At 65.5% G+C, this 14,756-nt stretch overlaps 1 protein-coding gene across 6 annotated transcripts in view; it reads right to left on the bottom strand.

The window, feature by feature from the left end:
* LOC117641525 (LIM domain only protein 3-like) overlaps nucleotides 1–1,124 on the bottom strand; it is a 29,336-nt gene extending 28,212 nt beyond the window's left edge. For all 6 annotated transcript variants that reach the window (XM_034378934.1, XM_034378933.1, XM_034378935.1 and 3 more), the window contains exon 1: nucleotides 839–1,124. The gene's annotated coding sequence lies outside the window, so the exon portion shown is untranslated. The remainder of the gene's footprint in view (nucleotides 1–838) is intronic.
* Between the last annotated feature and the right edge of the window lie 13,632 nt (nucleotides 1,125–14,756).

The following is a 14,756-nucleotide window of genomic DNA, read 5'->3' on the forward strand; positions in this document are numbered from 1 at the left end:
GAAAGCAACCCCAACGAGTCTCGCCGGTAAATTGGCAACACTGACGCGGTGGCCCCTCGCTAACAGGCCGCTCCCCCCCCCTCCTCCCTCCCCCACGCCGCGCCGCCGTCTCACAGCCCGTTGCCGACTCTCGAGCAGCACGGGGCAATCCAATCAAAATAAATGACAAGATTTCAGTTGAGTTGGCGCGATAATTGGCAATTAAGAGAACCACAAAAGTCCTTTGTCGCCCGCCTGCGGCAGCCTGCGGCCCGCGAGCAGGCCGGGCCCGCGGCCCTCGACGCCGCGCCGTGCCGTGCCGTGCCGTGCCGTGCCGTGCCGCGCCCTGCCCGCCCTGCCCTGCATAAAGGGCGGCACGGTGACCCGAAATAGAACCTTCATTAGCATCATCAGCGCGCAAACGCAAACGCACGCGGGCTCATTATCCCTACATGCAATTTGCACTTTCAAATCCCACTGCCGGCTGGCTGGCTTGTTATTTTTGTCTCTCTTTCTCCGTCGCCTTCGCCTCATTCCTCCTCCGCCGCGTCTCGTCCTCGTCAGCCTCCCTTGCCGTCCTTCTGACTCCCTCGCGTCGGCATCGTCGTCGTCCTCCTCCGGCCTTCCGGCTGACCCTGCACACGCCGCCGCCGTGCCGCCGCCGTGCCGCGAGCCGAAAACAGCAACACGAATGGAAGCACGTGCGGCGGCGCGGGCGGCGCGTCGCCAGGGCGCCCAGCACGCCGCGGAGCACGGACGCCGACTCGAAGCGACGCCGGCGGCGTGGCGGTGTGGCGGTCGCGACTGACCGTTCAAAACGCGGCGCTGCGACAGAAACAAAGAGCCACCGACTACGAACCTGCACTGCTGCTGCGGCCAGCGGACGTCACCGCCGGGTCCAGGACGTCCGGGACCGGATGCAGGGACTGCAGGGACTGCAGGGACTGCACGGGGCACCGACAGTCCGCACGGCCCGCACTGGCGGCCACGCGGCCACACACACACGCACGCACGCTAACACGCACGCGCGGCCGGGGCGGGAAAAGCGCGGGAAGGGACAAAGCGCACCATGGCAGTGTCGCAGTGTCGGCGTGGCGCGGGACTCGCGGGACGAGACGGCGCGGCGGGGGCGGCGCGGCAGCGACAACCACTCGGCACGGCGGCTGGGAGCCAACTGAACTGCCAACTGCCTGCCGCCTCGCCTCGCCTCGCCTGCCCGGCCGCGGGGCTGGGGCTGGTCTGGTGGGGCCTGCGTCTCAGCGCCGCCGCCGCGACCACCCCCTGCCGCCGCCGCTACCGCCGCCACGCCGCAGCGGCTTTGTTGTTGTTTTGTGTGAGTGGGGCTGGAAATTGTTTTAGATGACGTGTGAGGCGGTAATGGCAGGGCGAGGCCTTTGGCCGCCTTTGGCCAGGATAAACAACAGGCGCCGATTCCGTCGCTCTGTCTCTCTCGCACAGCAAGGCGAGGTAGGGCACGGGCAAGGTGCGAGAGGGGCAGGGCCAGGCAGGGCAGAAGCGGTCCTCCAGCATCGCTCCGCCGGTGGCTCTATTTGCCTGGCTGCATCGGGGAAGGGGCAAGCGCGCGGTGGACGCGGGTTCTTCAAGATGTGCGCGCCGTGCGTGATTCCCACCAGCCAGACAACGGCCGACGCGACGACGCGAAACGCCTCTCCAAACTTTGCAACACGGCGATAACGCGCCGAGGGCCCCGGGCCCCGGCGGGCCGCGCCGTCAAAACATGCAAATTTACACAAATTGGGTAATTTATTTGCGCCTTAATTCCTAACTCTATCCGGATTGGTTTCGCCCGCCGCCCGTCCGTCCGCCCGTCCGTGTGTCCGCCCGCCGACGGAAGGCGAAGGGATGAAAGCAACATGTCGTCCGTCCTTGTCGCGCGCCCGGCCAGCCCGGCCAGCCCGGCCGCCGTGCGAGAGAGAGGGAGAGAGCGACGCCGCGGCAATCAGGGCACCGTTAATAATATCCTTCCCGCCCCATCCATCCTTCCCTACACATCCGCCAGTAATTAAATGTTGGGGGCAATAATGATACAAGTTGAGGACGCGGCGCGCTCATGGCGCGCAGCAGCTGCTGCCCACGGCACCCAGGGAGGGAGCGCGACGGACAGAGATATTGCGGCGCTGCCGTCCTCGGGAGGGAGCGAGACGGGCGACAGGGATATTGCCGCGACAGCGCCGTCGTCACCGCCGCTGCCCTCTGGCGGCCGTCCCTGGCGGTGGCAGATCTCCGACGCCTCCGACGCCAGCTATAACCGATGATTAAACTTATCGGAAACAATAACCATCCCCACCAAAACCACCGCCACCGCACCAGCCGCGCTGCGCACGTCGCCACCTCACTCTGGCCGCGGTTTCGAGTACCAGCCCCGGCGGGTCTTTTTTGCTCTCTCCCCGCGCCCCCTCCCCCCCCCCTTCCATCGAGTCCGTGTCGCTCGCTCCCTTTCCCCCGGCCGCGCTGCCGCGCTCCATCCGCATTCATGGGCGAGCGAGGGCCAATTAAGGACACCGTTTGATAATTTGTGTAATTGTTTGCAAATAAAGGGCTTTTCAATCGACTCGATTTTCGCCGATTGTCCTGCCGCCCCGCGCCGCGCCACCCCGCCCGGCCCCGCCCCTTTATTTACCCAACAGCGGCCCTTTTGTATCATTGTCATCATTACGGGGCGCCATTAGTCCCGCCAGGCAGCAAGGCTGAGTCTGAAACAGCGCTCTCGTCGCTCTGTCTCTCTCGCACTCGCGGGCCGGCTCGTCGAGGTGTGAGAGAGACAGAGCGACGAGTTCGGCACCATTCCTCTGCCAGCTAGACAGCCAGCCAGCCAGGGCCGGCGGTATGGAGTGTCAACACGGCCTCGGCCGCCGCGGCCCGGCGAGCACCCGCCACCCCGACACCCTGACCCTGCCCGACAACGAGGCGACTACGCGACGGGGCGACGGGGCGACGAGGTAAGCCTGCCATTTTGAGAACTTTGTCGGCTGCGTCCGCCCGTCTCCCACACCGCTATACGCCCGGCCGTCCGCTGTCGCTCTCTGGGGCGTGCTACGCCGTGCTACGCCGTGCTACGCGCTGCGCCGATGATGCTTCGTGCCGAGCCGTGGCGGGCCGTGGTGGGCAGGGCGGTAATTTGCATTAAAAAAGGAACACACTTTGGCACTCAGCCGGTAATGCTTCGTGGCGCGCGGCGTCGACGGGAAGGGGGTGGTGCGGGCCGGGAGAGAGGGGGTGCCCCCGCGCGGTCCCCATCCTGTTGGGCATTGGCGACAACCCCTCTCTCTCTCCCCTCCCCTCCCCTCCCCTCCCTCTCGCTCGCTCTCCGCCCTGGAAAATAGCCGTCTGTTTACAGCCGGACTGGCCGCGGCGGCATGGCGGTGTTAATGAGGTACCGCCCTTGGAATGCCGCTGCCGGCTGATCCCGAGCTCTGTCTCTCTCGCACTCGTGGGACGTCCGGGACGTCCGGTAAGGGAGCGAGAGAGACAGCGTCGAAATCAGTGCTCGGAACGGAACCAGCCTGCTGCCGGCGCGGCGCTGCCTCTCCGAGCTCGACGCCAGCCTGGCAGGCAGGCAGCCCAGCGGCCCGGCCTCACCTGTGCGCGCGCGTTGCCTACCCGCACGGCGTCCGACGCGCCGACCTGCCGGGCCACACCAATGGGGGCTCTCGGCCTCTCGGCGCGGCAGTCTCGGCCTCGGTCTCGGCCGCAGCACTGGCAGTGTCGCGGCGAGTCGAGGCAAATGGGGCGGACGAGGTGAACGAGGGGGGAGGAGGGGGGCTGCGGGCGGGGCGCACTGTTTCTTTCAATCTCCTTAATCTAAGAGCCTGTGTTGATACTGCTGCCCCCGCCACGCCCCGCCGCGCCCCGCCGCCATCTTGGACGCGCGCTGCACCCACTTCCGCTGATTAGGTAATCGATTTTATAGGAAGTAACGGAAGCAGCCACGCCACGGAGCGCGGCCGCGGCGGCTCGGGACGTGTCTGGAGACGCGAGGGCGGGGCGGGGGCGGGGCGGGGGAACGGGACGGACATCGGCCCTCTCCATCCTTCAAAGAGTCTGCAAACACGTGGCGCGCGTTTTGTCCGGCCGGGGCTTTGGCCACTTCGGCCTGCGCAGTCCGAGGCACCATGAAGGCACAGACGCGTGCTTTGAAGGGCAAGTGGCACGAGTGGCGCTCCGACTCCGGCGGCATCGGAAGGCGAGTGCACGCTTTGATGCTAGTTGGCTCGGCTCGCCCGGAAAGAACTAACTAGGGTGTTGTCGCAGAGAGGTAGATTCCTCGCAGCGGAAGAGTGTGTTTATTCACGGTGCTCGAGCGCATGTGACGTGAGGCTCAGCCCCGCTGGTGCGGTTCGTAGTGCTGCTGCGGCTGGTACGGCTGGAACTGCTGCTGCCTCTGGGGCGGGGGCTGCTGCGGCTGCTGCTCCGGCTGCTCCTCGGATTGGCCTTGCAGCTGGCTCTGGCGCTGCCGGAAGGCCGCCATCGCCTGCCCCGTCAGCATGCAGCACTTGGCGCTGCGGGCCGCGGGGGCGTCGTCGCCAAGGTCGTCGCCGCCGCGGTACCCCTCGTCCGCCACCACGCTCAGCGCCTGCGCCTCGCGCCAGCAGTCCAAGGGGCAGCCGCCGGAGCGCTCGTAGCACGCGCGCAGCTGTGGCACCACAAGCACGCCGTCAGCGTCGACGAAGCGCGCCGCGAGGTGGCAGACGGCGACGCCACACGCACACGCCACTCACCGCATCCCTGGCCTCCAGGTAGCCCGGCAGCGTCTTCCTGGTCCGGCACAGCGCGCGGATGTTGTCGGCCTCCCTCACCACCTCCTCCGGGGACAGCTTGCGGTCGCGCGCGAACGTGCCCTGCAGGTCTGCCAGCCTGGGCAGGGCAGGGGCAGGGCAGGGGCCGCCGCTAGAGCACGCCGCTAGAGCACGACGTCGCCGCGGCACTCCGACGCGCTTACCTCTGCAGGTACTTCTCGTCGCGCGCCGCGTCCTGGCTGGCGCTCTGCAGGCGGGCCAGAACCTCCATGGACACGGCCACCATGTCCTCGGCGGGGCGCTCAGTGCCGGCCAGGTCGCAGGGGCACGCCACAGTGCAGCAGCGGCCGCCCATCTGCAACAGTAGCCGTGTCCATCCCCTGTCGCGCAGCGCAACGCCGCGCAACGCCGTCATCCAAGCGGGTGTTGAATTCCATCCCCCTTGATTTGCTTAATTTCCCCCTTTTTCTGCTCTCCGATTGAAACTCGAGCCCTCCCCCCTTTTTCTCCTCTCCGGGCGGCGAGTCGTGGAACCGTGGTGGTAGACCCGCGTCGAACCGGCCGATAGGCTGCAGGGCGGCGGCAGGGCGCGGCACGGCGCGGCACGGCACGGCAAGGCACGGCGTGGTACACGTGGGTTCGAATACAGATGTCGGTGACGAGGACGACGAGGACGACGAGGCTCTCCAAGCAAGAAAAGTGCGGCGTGTTCCACTAATAGCGGTACGAACGGCTGGCGCGGCTGGCGCGGCGAGGACGCGCACCTGCAGCAGCGCCACGCCCCCCACCTCCCCCTCTCTGTCCGGACAGGGCCCATCCACTTAACTACACACTTCGTCCATTAGCGCCGCCACCAATGAGGTCGGCCCATGGCCCTCCATGGCCCTGCCGCCCTGCCGCCCTGCCCATGGCGATGCCTTCTTCTCCTTCTTCTCCTTCTGGCAGCCACTCGGCCCACTCGGCGAGGCGAGCCACACCCACGACCGAATCGCGCCGCGCCGCGCCCGCCGGGACGGCTGTTTAATTTGGTTAAGTACAATAGCACAAATTAGTGCTAGCGTGTGTCTTGCCCTCCCCGCGGACCTGCCGGGGCCACCGGGGCCACCGGGGCCGCCGGGGCCCGCGCGGGCTCAACAGGTGAATCACTATCGCCCGCTTTCGATCCGGACCATCCTCGGCCACGTCGACTTGATTCTGCAGCATTCGTCGCTCTGTCTCTCTCGCACCCGTCGCAGGAGTGCGAGAGAGACAGAGCGACGACGGCGCTGTGCGGCATCAGTCGGTGGGCAGAGTGCCGGCGCCTTAACTCATTCCCTTTTCCGACTCGAGGGCCCGTCGTCACATGCGCTAGCGCTTGCACACACACACGCACACACACACACACGGACTTCTCTCCCTTTAATTAGCAAAGCGTGCCGAAGAGACAAGCAAGCAAAGAAACACGGCCAAACAGAGGGCCCCGCGGGGCAGGTGTCGGCGAGTAAGTGTACCCCCCTGACCCAGAGTACCCCCGGGTACACAACGCCTACGGCCATAGTGCCCTGGGGTACATGACGACTAGGTTCAATGTACCCAGGGGTACAATGCGGCTAGGTGAAATGTACCCCGGGGTACATTTTGCCTAGGCTTATTGTATCCCCCGCCGGCCGGAGGAGGATGCACGTCGCCTAGGCGCAATGCACCCCCCCCCCCCCCCCCCCGGATACAAAAATCGAGAAAAAAAAGAAGAAAAAAGGGGGGCCCTTCTCCCACCTCCGCACACAGGTCGGAGGGCCGCCTGCAACTTCGGTGGATCGGGGGAACCGGTGCTTTACAGGCGGCGACCCCAGGGGTTCTCGTCTGTATATGGGCCGGGCTTGAAGGGCGGGTTTGACAGTCTCTCTCTGCCTTGAGAGCCTTTGCTTTTCGCGGGGTGGTCTGTACCAAATGTACACCCGCTGTCCGGCGCTCTCTACCAAACATACAGCTTGTTTAAGGGCCAGCTTCAAAGGACTTATCATCTCCTCCCGACGAATCAGGAGGACCCACCCGCGACCAATTACGGGTGGCTGGATTGACGGATCAAATACTCCGTCGCTCCAGTGCCGAGGCCAACCCGCCGAAGCGCAGTTGCTTTTTAGACACCCCAGCGGAGTGGCCAGGTGAATGTGACTCTGACCACTACGCTATCAAGCTTGTACGTCTGGCGTCGTGTTGGACGACGGGTTTGAGTTGCAGTGGAAGGAAGCCAGTCGAAAAATGTAATGAAATGATGGGAGTCGATCCCAGGACCCTACTGCCGGGACCGCACGACTTTTGCCGCTCGCCCACCACGGCCCATGACGAATGGAGCGGCGTGAGGCGGGCTCTTGGCGCGACAGGAATGGACCGACCCGGTCAAAATTTCACAAGAAGTTTGGGGAGTCGAACCGCCGACCTCGGCACGGAGAAGCGACGCCTCTACTCCCTAGACCACCACGGCACATGCAATTCGTAGGCTGAAGTGACGGTTTTCAACCACACTGGGCGAGGCAGTAAAATTAAATGTTAATGTTTATTAGGAATCGAACCCCCGACGTGTGGGACTGTTCTACAATGACGGCTCCGCAATGATGGCCTCAAATCGTTCCACAAAAGAAAGGAAATCGAAAAAAAAATTGAGATGCCGGTATTCGAACACCGCACTGTGCAAATGTTACAGACGTTCGATCGCATTTGCACAGTGCGGTGTTCGAATACCGGCATCTCAATTTTTTTTTTCGATTTCCTTTCTTTTGTGGAACGGTTCGAGGCTATCAGAGCGGAGCCGTGTACCCGGGGGTACTCTGCGCCGACGGGTACAGTTCGCCGCCTACACCGGCACTGCACTGCACGTGGGACGTGAAGGCCTCGTTGGCGTCCGAGCTGACTCGACTCGCGTCCATCCCCTGATTGTAGCTGCAGGCTGATTCGGGGCGGGGCGCGTCGGTCTGTCCGTCTCCCTTGCCGCGCGGTGCGGCCCGCCCCACGAGTGCGAGAGAGAGAGAGAAAGGCCCGCCACTAATTGGCCCGGACCTAGAGCCGCGTGCACGGCTTGGTGTGCGCCCGGCCTGGCCCCGGCTTGGCCCCGGCCAGGATCAATCAGCCGCTGAAAGCTTTCATTTGCAGCGCCGTCGGCGTGCCGTCGGCGAACCCTTTCCAGCCTTCCAGCCTTCCGCCGAGGACGACGCCCTCCCGAGTCCACGGCATTGGGTCCTCGCCGGCAGGCCGTTTTCGTCGCTCTGTCTCTCTCGCACTCGTGGAGCGTGCCGTATGGGTGGGAGAAAGACAGCCTGCAGTCCGGACGGGGCGCCGCGTCGTCGCGAGCAGTGGCAGCACTTCCTGCTGGTGCCCAGGACGAGGACTCCGTGAGGGTGCCGAGGGCGGCGAGGTGTCTGTGCAGGACTGGGTCCAAGACCGTGCAGGACCACAAGGCCGTGTGGCACTGCAAGTCCGTGTTCGTTTGCTAGGCCGTCCAGGCTCGACGTCCAGGCTCTCCAGGCGAGACACTCGGCGTGCAATTAGACGGTGCCCATTATCCTGGAGGGCGGTGCGGCGCGGTGCGGCGCGGTGCGGCGCGCTCCTCATTTGGCACCCGTTAATCCCGATTGTGTAGCTTCAGCGCTTCAGCGCTTCAGCCGAGCCTAGCCGGGCCTTAGCCGGGCTTTGCGCTTCGCGTTGGCCGGGCCGCCAGCAGCCCGGGCCTTGGCAGCGCTTGGCAGCCGAGCCGAGCCAGGGCAGCGCAGCGGCAGCGCCTCGTCGGCAATCGGTTCCGTTCGGGAAGCGGCAGCCCCGGCTCGGCGCCGCCACCGCCGCGGCACACGGCCAGGCTCGGCTCGGCTCGGCCCGACCCGACTCCACTCGGCTCCTCATCATCTCCGACCGAGCCGAGCCGAGAGCCGAGCCGAGCCGAGCCGGCCGTGCTGAGACGAGCCTCTGCTCTGTATACAGCTAACAATGCACTTTAATTAAAACCACGCACCGTTAATTGAGGAGGAACAAGGACAGACAGAGTCCCCGTCACGGCCGGGGCGAGTGGAGGCGGGAGGGGGATTGGGGGAGGGGGAGCACGGCGTGGTGGGGGTGGGGATGGGGTGGGGAAGGTTGTGCAGCAGAAAAGGCGCGCGGGCGAAGCGAGAAAAGTGAAAGATTTAGGTGAGCCGAACTTTGCGCGGCAGTGCCGCCGGCTGAGTGGCTTGCTCAAAGGATTCCCCTGGAAGCCGAGAAGGCTGGAGGGCTGGAGGGCTCTCGGCAGGTGCGGCGCGGGCGCGGCCAGCGAGCCGAGGCCGAGGCGGTGCGAAGCTGCGGCCGAGCACGCTGCGCGCCGCGCGCCGTGCGCGTAGGCAACGCGGCCGCACGCCCGTCTCCGCGATGCCTACCGTCACGGCGGTGGCAGCGCGGCCCGGCCCCCGGCCCGCGACATCTGCGTTATTCGCGCGTGTTTTGTGTTTCGCCTCGCCAGCAGCGCCACGCGCCGCGTGTGTTCCAGTTTCGGCTCCAGCGGAACGGCGAGTAATCGCAGAGCGCGCAGAGCACGGAAACGAACGGACCGGGCGACTGGCAGCACAGCACGCACAGCACGGCCTAGCGCAGCGCCGCAGCGCCGGGCTGCAGGCCGACTCTCTCTCTCTCTCACTCCCGTGGTGCGTGCCGAACGGGTGCGAGAGAGACAGAGCGACGAAGCGACTCTTCGGGATCGCGCGGCTGGGTGAAATAATATGCCGGCCTGCACCGCAAATGACGCTAGCCAGGCCGCGCGTCGCGACGCGCCGCCACAACTCAGCCGAGCGCCCTGGCCGTGCAATGCAGTCGCGGTTGCCGAGGCCCAGGCCCAGCCCGCCCGGGCGCGGCCGGGCTTTGGGGTGATTGTTACCAGAATGCATTAAGGATATTATTTGATCTCGCCCGAGCCGAGGGACCGGAGGGGGCCGGGCGCGTGGTCGCTGCTGTAGTTCTCAGCCACTCACCTCAACTCGCCGCGGGGGGGAACGCTCTGTCTCGCTCTGGAATCGCCATTGTTACCCCGTCTCCTCGGTTTCCCTGAGATGCCCTCGCGGAGCGACGCGCCGCCTGATTCCAGTCGGAGAGACTCTCGCGCGCAGGTTAGCCAGGCTAGGCGGTCGCAGACGGTCGCTCGCGGTGGCCAGAGGGTGCCCACTTGACAAAGTCGAATTTTTAAGTTGGCAGTGTCTGCCACGCTGCCACGCACAGCAACCCTCCAGCAAAGCCAACGACGCAGGCTGCACACTGAGGGAGTCGGTCCTTGGCCAGACCGCCAGACCGCCACACACGGACAGGCGTTTTGATGCCGCCACGCCGCGCGCCACGCCGCGCGCCACGCGCCCTCGCACATGAGGGAAAAGAGTGGCATGGAAATGCGTTGTTACATCGGACATAAAACACGGGGCGTAAACCCGGGCGGGGCTGCGGCGCGACAACGGCGGCGAACGGAACGGCGGGCACGCCGCGCGGACAGCGGCACGGCGGCGGCAGTGTGGTGGCGAGTATGCGTCCGCGGAGGGGGGGGGGGAGTGCAGCAGAGTGCACATGGCAGTAGGCCGCCGAGTCAAAAATGTTCTCCGATGTCGCGCCCCTCGCGCGTCTTCCATCGCAACTTGAGTTTGGATTCCAAACCCCTTCCGAAATCCCTTCCGAAGGGATTCGCGAAGAAGACAGAGCGTGGCTTTGCTTCGTCAAAACTGCAGCAAGGCGGTGGCGGGTGGCGGCCGCGGCGGGGAAGGCGCGGCCATTGGGAACTCGGAGCACGCACCGCGCCTTAGCTTGGGCCTTAGCCTCGGCCTCAGCCTTGGCGAAGCCTTGGCGAAGGCTTTGGACATTCTTCTTGGTCTTTCCGGAACTCGGACCACCGCGGTCATTTGTTTCCAGCTGATCAGCTCATCCCTACAGCCCTACAGCCCTGCACGAGGCCCTGCAGGCCCTGCAGCCCCACAGGGAGACAATCTTTCTCCCTTTCTGGTTGAGCCCTCTCCTTCGCTCATACACACGCGCCTCGTGCTCCCGTTTTCCGTTTCACAAAAATGTGCACCCGGAAAAAAAAAGATAACCGAAACTGTTGGCGAGGAGTTGAACCCGCGTCGTAGACCCTCGAAGACGACCTCCTTGACCGCGCGGCTAATTGGACACACGGGCGCCTCGACACGTGCACTCCGCCAGTCGGCGGCCCCGGGCCGGCGGCCTCGTCCTTGTCTTATCTGCCTTATAGCATTATGGTAATCCCCCCGCCTGACGCGCTGGCGCCTTACGCGTCCCTGGACACTTCATCAGTGCTGCCAACATAACAAGCTCCGCTCATAAAGCAGCGGCTCATCAAGGGCTGCCAACGCAAGAAAAAAAAATAATGCAAATTAGAAAGGAGGGACAAGTTTTAAACGAGGACGCCACGGCAAGTTCTGCCGTCGTCGTCACGGTGCCGTCACAGTGGCGTCACGGTGCCGTCACGGTGTCGGCGTCGTCACGGCGTCGCAAAGTGGTCACTACCTGCCCGGCGTGTCGTGGCGTGTCGTGGCAGGCCTGGGGACGCGCGGCCTGGCGGCGCGGCGCCTTGACGTGTGTGATGGCGCGGCCGTGTCGTGCCTCCGCTCCTCTGGGTGCCCGACAACCCCACCGCCGCGGACCGCAGTACCGCAGTCCCTCGGCGGGCTCCTCGCGGCGGGACTGCAGCCGCCACGCTGTACCACAAAATGCGGTCTTTTATCTTCATGAAAGTGGCCGGTGATGTATCTGCGCGGATCTCCCATCCCATCCAGACTGCTAAGGGAGAAGGGGGAGGAGGGGGGGCTTCCAGTTGTCCGGTAAATGGCTGTGGCGGCCCTGGGCGGCCCTGTGGACCGCGGGCTCCAGGCACGGCATCCCTAAGGACCTCGTGGCTTCCAGAGGGTCCTCGGCGAGGCTGCGAGGCTGCGAGGCTGCGAGGCGTCGTGGAGACGAGCCGGGCGACCTGGCTGGCGTAGCTTGGCCCGGCGGAGGCGGAGCGCGGCGTTGCGGCGGCCGGGCCCCGCGCCAGCCCCGCGTCCTTATTAGTCTCCCTTATCCGGGGCTGTGTCTCCGCGGCTCTCACTGCCAAGCAGCAGGCAGCGGGCATCGCCTGCAGGGCCTGCAGGGCCTGCAGGTACACGCCAAACTCCCTGCGGGTGGATGACGGATTCTCGGCAGGAGTGCAGGATTGAAGGGAGTTTAATAACGCGAAGGCTCCAGGACGGTTCGTTTCTCGGCCTCGGTCCCCCTGGGCTGGGCGGCCCGGCCACGGCCTGGCGAGGCGAGCCCCAACAGCCCGAAGACGTCGCCTTCAATTTGCCCGGGGCCGGGGGGGGGGGCCGGGCCGAGCCGGGCCGAGACGAACCGCCGCGGAATGGGTTTCGCAGCCGATCGCGGCACTTTAGGAAATGAGGGAGAGATTTAATGTGTTGTGCATTTCATTGCGATCGATTGGATGTCTTCCATTCCTCTCTCTCTCTCTCTTTCTCGCTCGCTCCCTCGCTCCCTTTCGCCCAACCGCCCTCTTTCTCATCCTTTCTGTGTCCGCCCATTAACATTATTGCCTCTCTGGATCCCATCCGCCGTTCCGCGCCGCACCGCACCGCGCTGGCAGTGAAGGACACTGCATCTAGCGCCGCCGAAGAAGCGCTTGAATATCGCCGCGAAAAACAACAACAAAAACGAAAAACGGGGAGAGGACACTGCAGCAGCCACTCCACTCACTCATCCTCTCTGGCAAATATGAGAAATTGGATTGATGCCCCGTCAACACGTTAATGTCTCGGTGGAGCGGCCCCGGCTGCCTGCCGCCCCCTCCCCTCCCCCTCCCCTCCAGTGCCACTCCGCCACTCCACTCCGAAATGTCGAAGGGAGGCGAAGGGAACGCGACACTTGGTCCCGACGAACCTCGAAACGTGAGTATGGAGGAACAAGGGGTGGGGGTGGTGCGGGGTTGGGGCGAGAGCGAGAGAGAGCGAGAGAGAGGGGCTGTCACAGTAAGCGCCACCCATCACGGCTGTGTAGAGTGGTGGAATTCACTGTCACCGACAATCAGGCCGGGCGGGCTGGCCGGGCTGGCGCGGGCTGGCCTGCCGAGGCCTGCCAGGCTCAGCCCCCCTGCGTGGCGCGGCGTCGCGCGGCCGACGGCAGCGTTTTCCGAGACGGCCGAAGGAAGGGCGCCGGCGTCGCCGACGCGCCCGCGGCCGCACTGACGATTTACAGCGACGCGTGGGGGGGGGGCGACGGGAAGGGCGCAGGGCATTAGCCCTGTGGGCCCCGTGGGCCCCGCGGGCCCTGCCCCTGTGGGCTGACACGCCGCAGGACCGCGAAGGGGGAGGGGGAAGGCCACTCAGCGAAATGACTCGCAAATGGGTTGTCGGTGTCCTGTGACGCCACGCAGCACGCAGTGGCGCAGCCACCGCATGGATGCAGGGCGCAGGGCGGAGGGGGGCTGGGTGCGCCGCCTGCAGGTGTGGTGTGTCCTTGACGTCCTTGACGTCCTTGACCACCGCGGGCAGCCGGCCTAGGACGGCGTCGAGACGCGTCAGTCACCCGGCGAGGGGCTGCTGGCCGCTGCTGGCCGGCACTCTGCCTAGCGGCTGGTGGCGGGCTGACGGGGCCGAGGAGGACCCCGGGGCCGGGGCCCCACGGGGGGTGCTGTCGGTCTGTCCGCCCGCCGCTGCCTCCTGGCAGTCCTGGCGCTGTCCGCTCGCCCGATACATCATCATTACGACTAAATGATGGCAGGGCTCTGTTTAAAGTCCCACGATACGACCTCTGGGCCTCGGCCGGGCCCCGGCGCCTCGTCTCGCTGCCCTCGAGTGGAGGCCCCGCGTCCTGTCCGAGGCGTCCGAGTCCGAAAGGCCCCGCCCCGCCCCGCCCCGCCCCGCCCCGCCCCGCCCCGCCCGGCCTCGGCGCCAGGCCCATTTCCATGCACGCCTGGAAGCCATTGTCTCGCGGAATGAAAGATTGCCCGGTCTCTAAGGGCACCCTGATGTGTTTTTCGTTTCCTCCACAAAAGGCTGCTGGTGCCGGGCCGGCCGGAGTCGTCCGAGGTTTTAATAACTGTCAGCATTGTTAGAGAGTGAATCTGACTGTGCGCACGGCGGCACGCGGGGGGGGGGGGGGGGGGGAGGGGGGGATGGCGGCCCAAAGCAGCGGCGCCACGCTCCGCCAGAAGTTTTGAATGCAAACAAAGAGGCTTTGCGGCAGCCTGCCGGCCTCGGCCCGCCCTGCCGCCCTGCCCGCCACGGTCCCTCCAAGGGCCCTCGGCCGGCCAATCATAATTATTTTAATTACTCGCATTCCAGAATCCAGACCGTTGAAATTAAACGATTCCGCGGGCCAGGGCGGCCAGGGCCGGTGGGCCGCGCCGGCCGCGAGCGCGGGGCGCCGCTATGCTCGTCAACACGGCGAGGCGGGCGAGGCGGGCGAGGCGGGCCGGCTCGGCGAGGAATGCGCCGAGAAAGGAACAGCGGAACGGGGCTGTAGGCCGATTCCGAGAGTCGTCTTCGTCGCTGTCTCTCTCGCACCCACACGGGACGCCCCGTGAGTGCGAGAGAGACAGAGCGACGAAGTCTGCTGAAGGCTGAAAGGCTGACTGGTGCCGCACATCCCTGTGTGGCGAGCGGGGCGGAACAAGTCGGAGCCTCGGGCGCCTGCGAGGTAGGCAACATCCCGGCCTCGCGCACGCCTGCCGCGGTGTTGCCTATCTGGCCGTCGCAAGGCGCTCGGCTCGGAGCTAGCGGGTGGCACTCCAAAGCAGCAGCCACACAGTGGCCCAGAAGACCGGTGGAGGCCGCCTAAACTCCAGACGCGTTTTGAGCTGCAGAGTCGCTAAATGGGACTCGAACCGAACGTGTGACCCCATCAGTGGACTCCTCGTTCGGAGAGCAAGCCTTTGGTGGGGTCACACGTTCGGTTTGGATCCATTTAGCGACTCTGGATCTCAAAACGCGTCTGGAGTTTTGGCCGCCTCCGCCGGTCTTTTGGCCCACTGTGAGCCATCCGACAGCTCCGCTCCCGCGC

Source organism: Thrips palmi, unplaced genomic scaffold (genome assembly GCF_012932325.1).
Source record: "Thrips palmi isolate BJ-2018 unplaced genomic scaffold, TpBJ-2018v1 HiC_scaffold_15, whole genome shotgun sequence".
Lineage (NCBI taxonomy): Eukaryota > Metazoa > Arthropoda > Insecta > Thysanoptera > Thripidae > Thrips > Thrips palmi.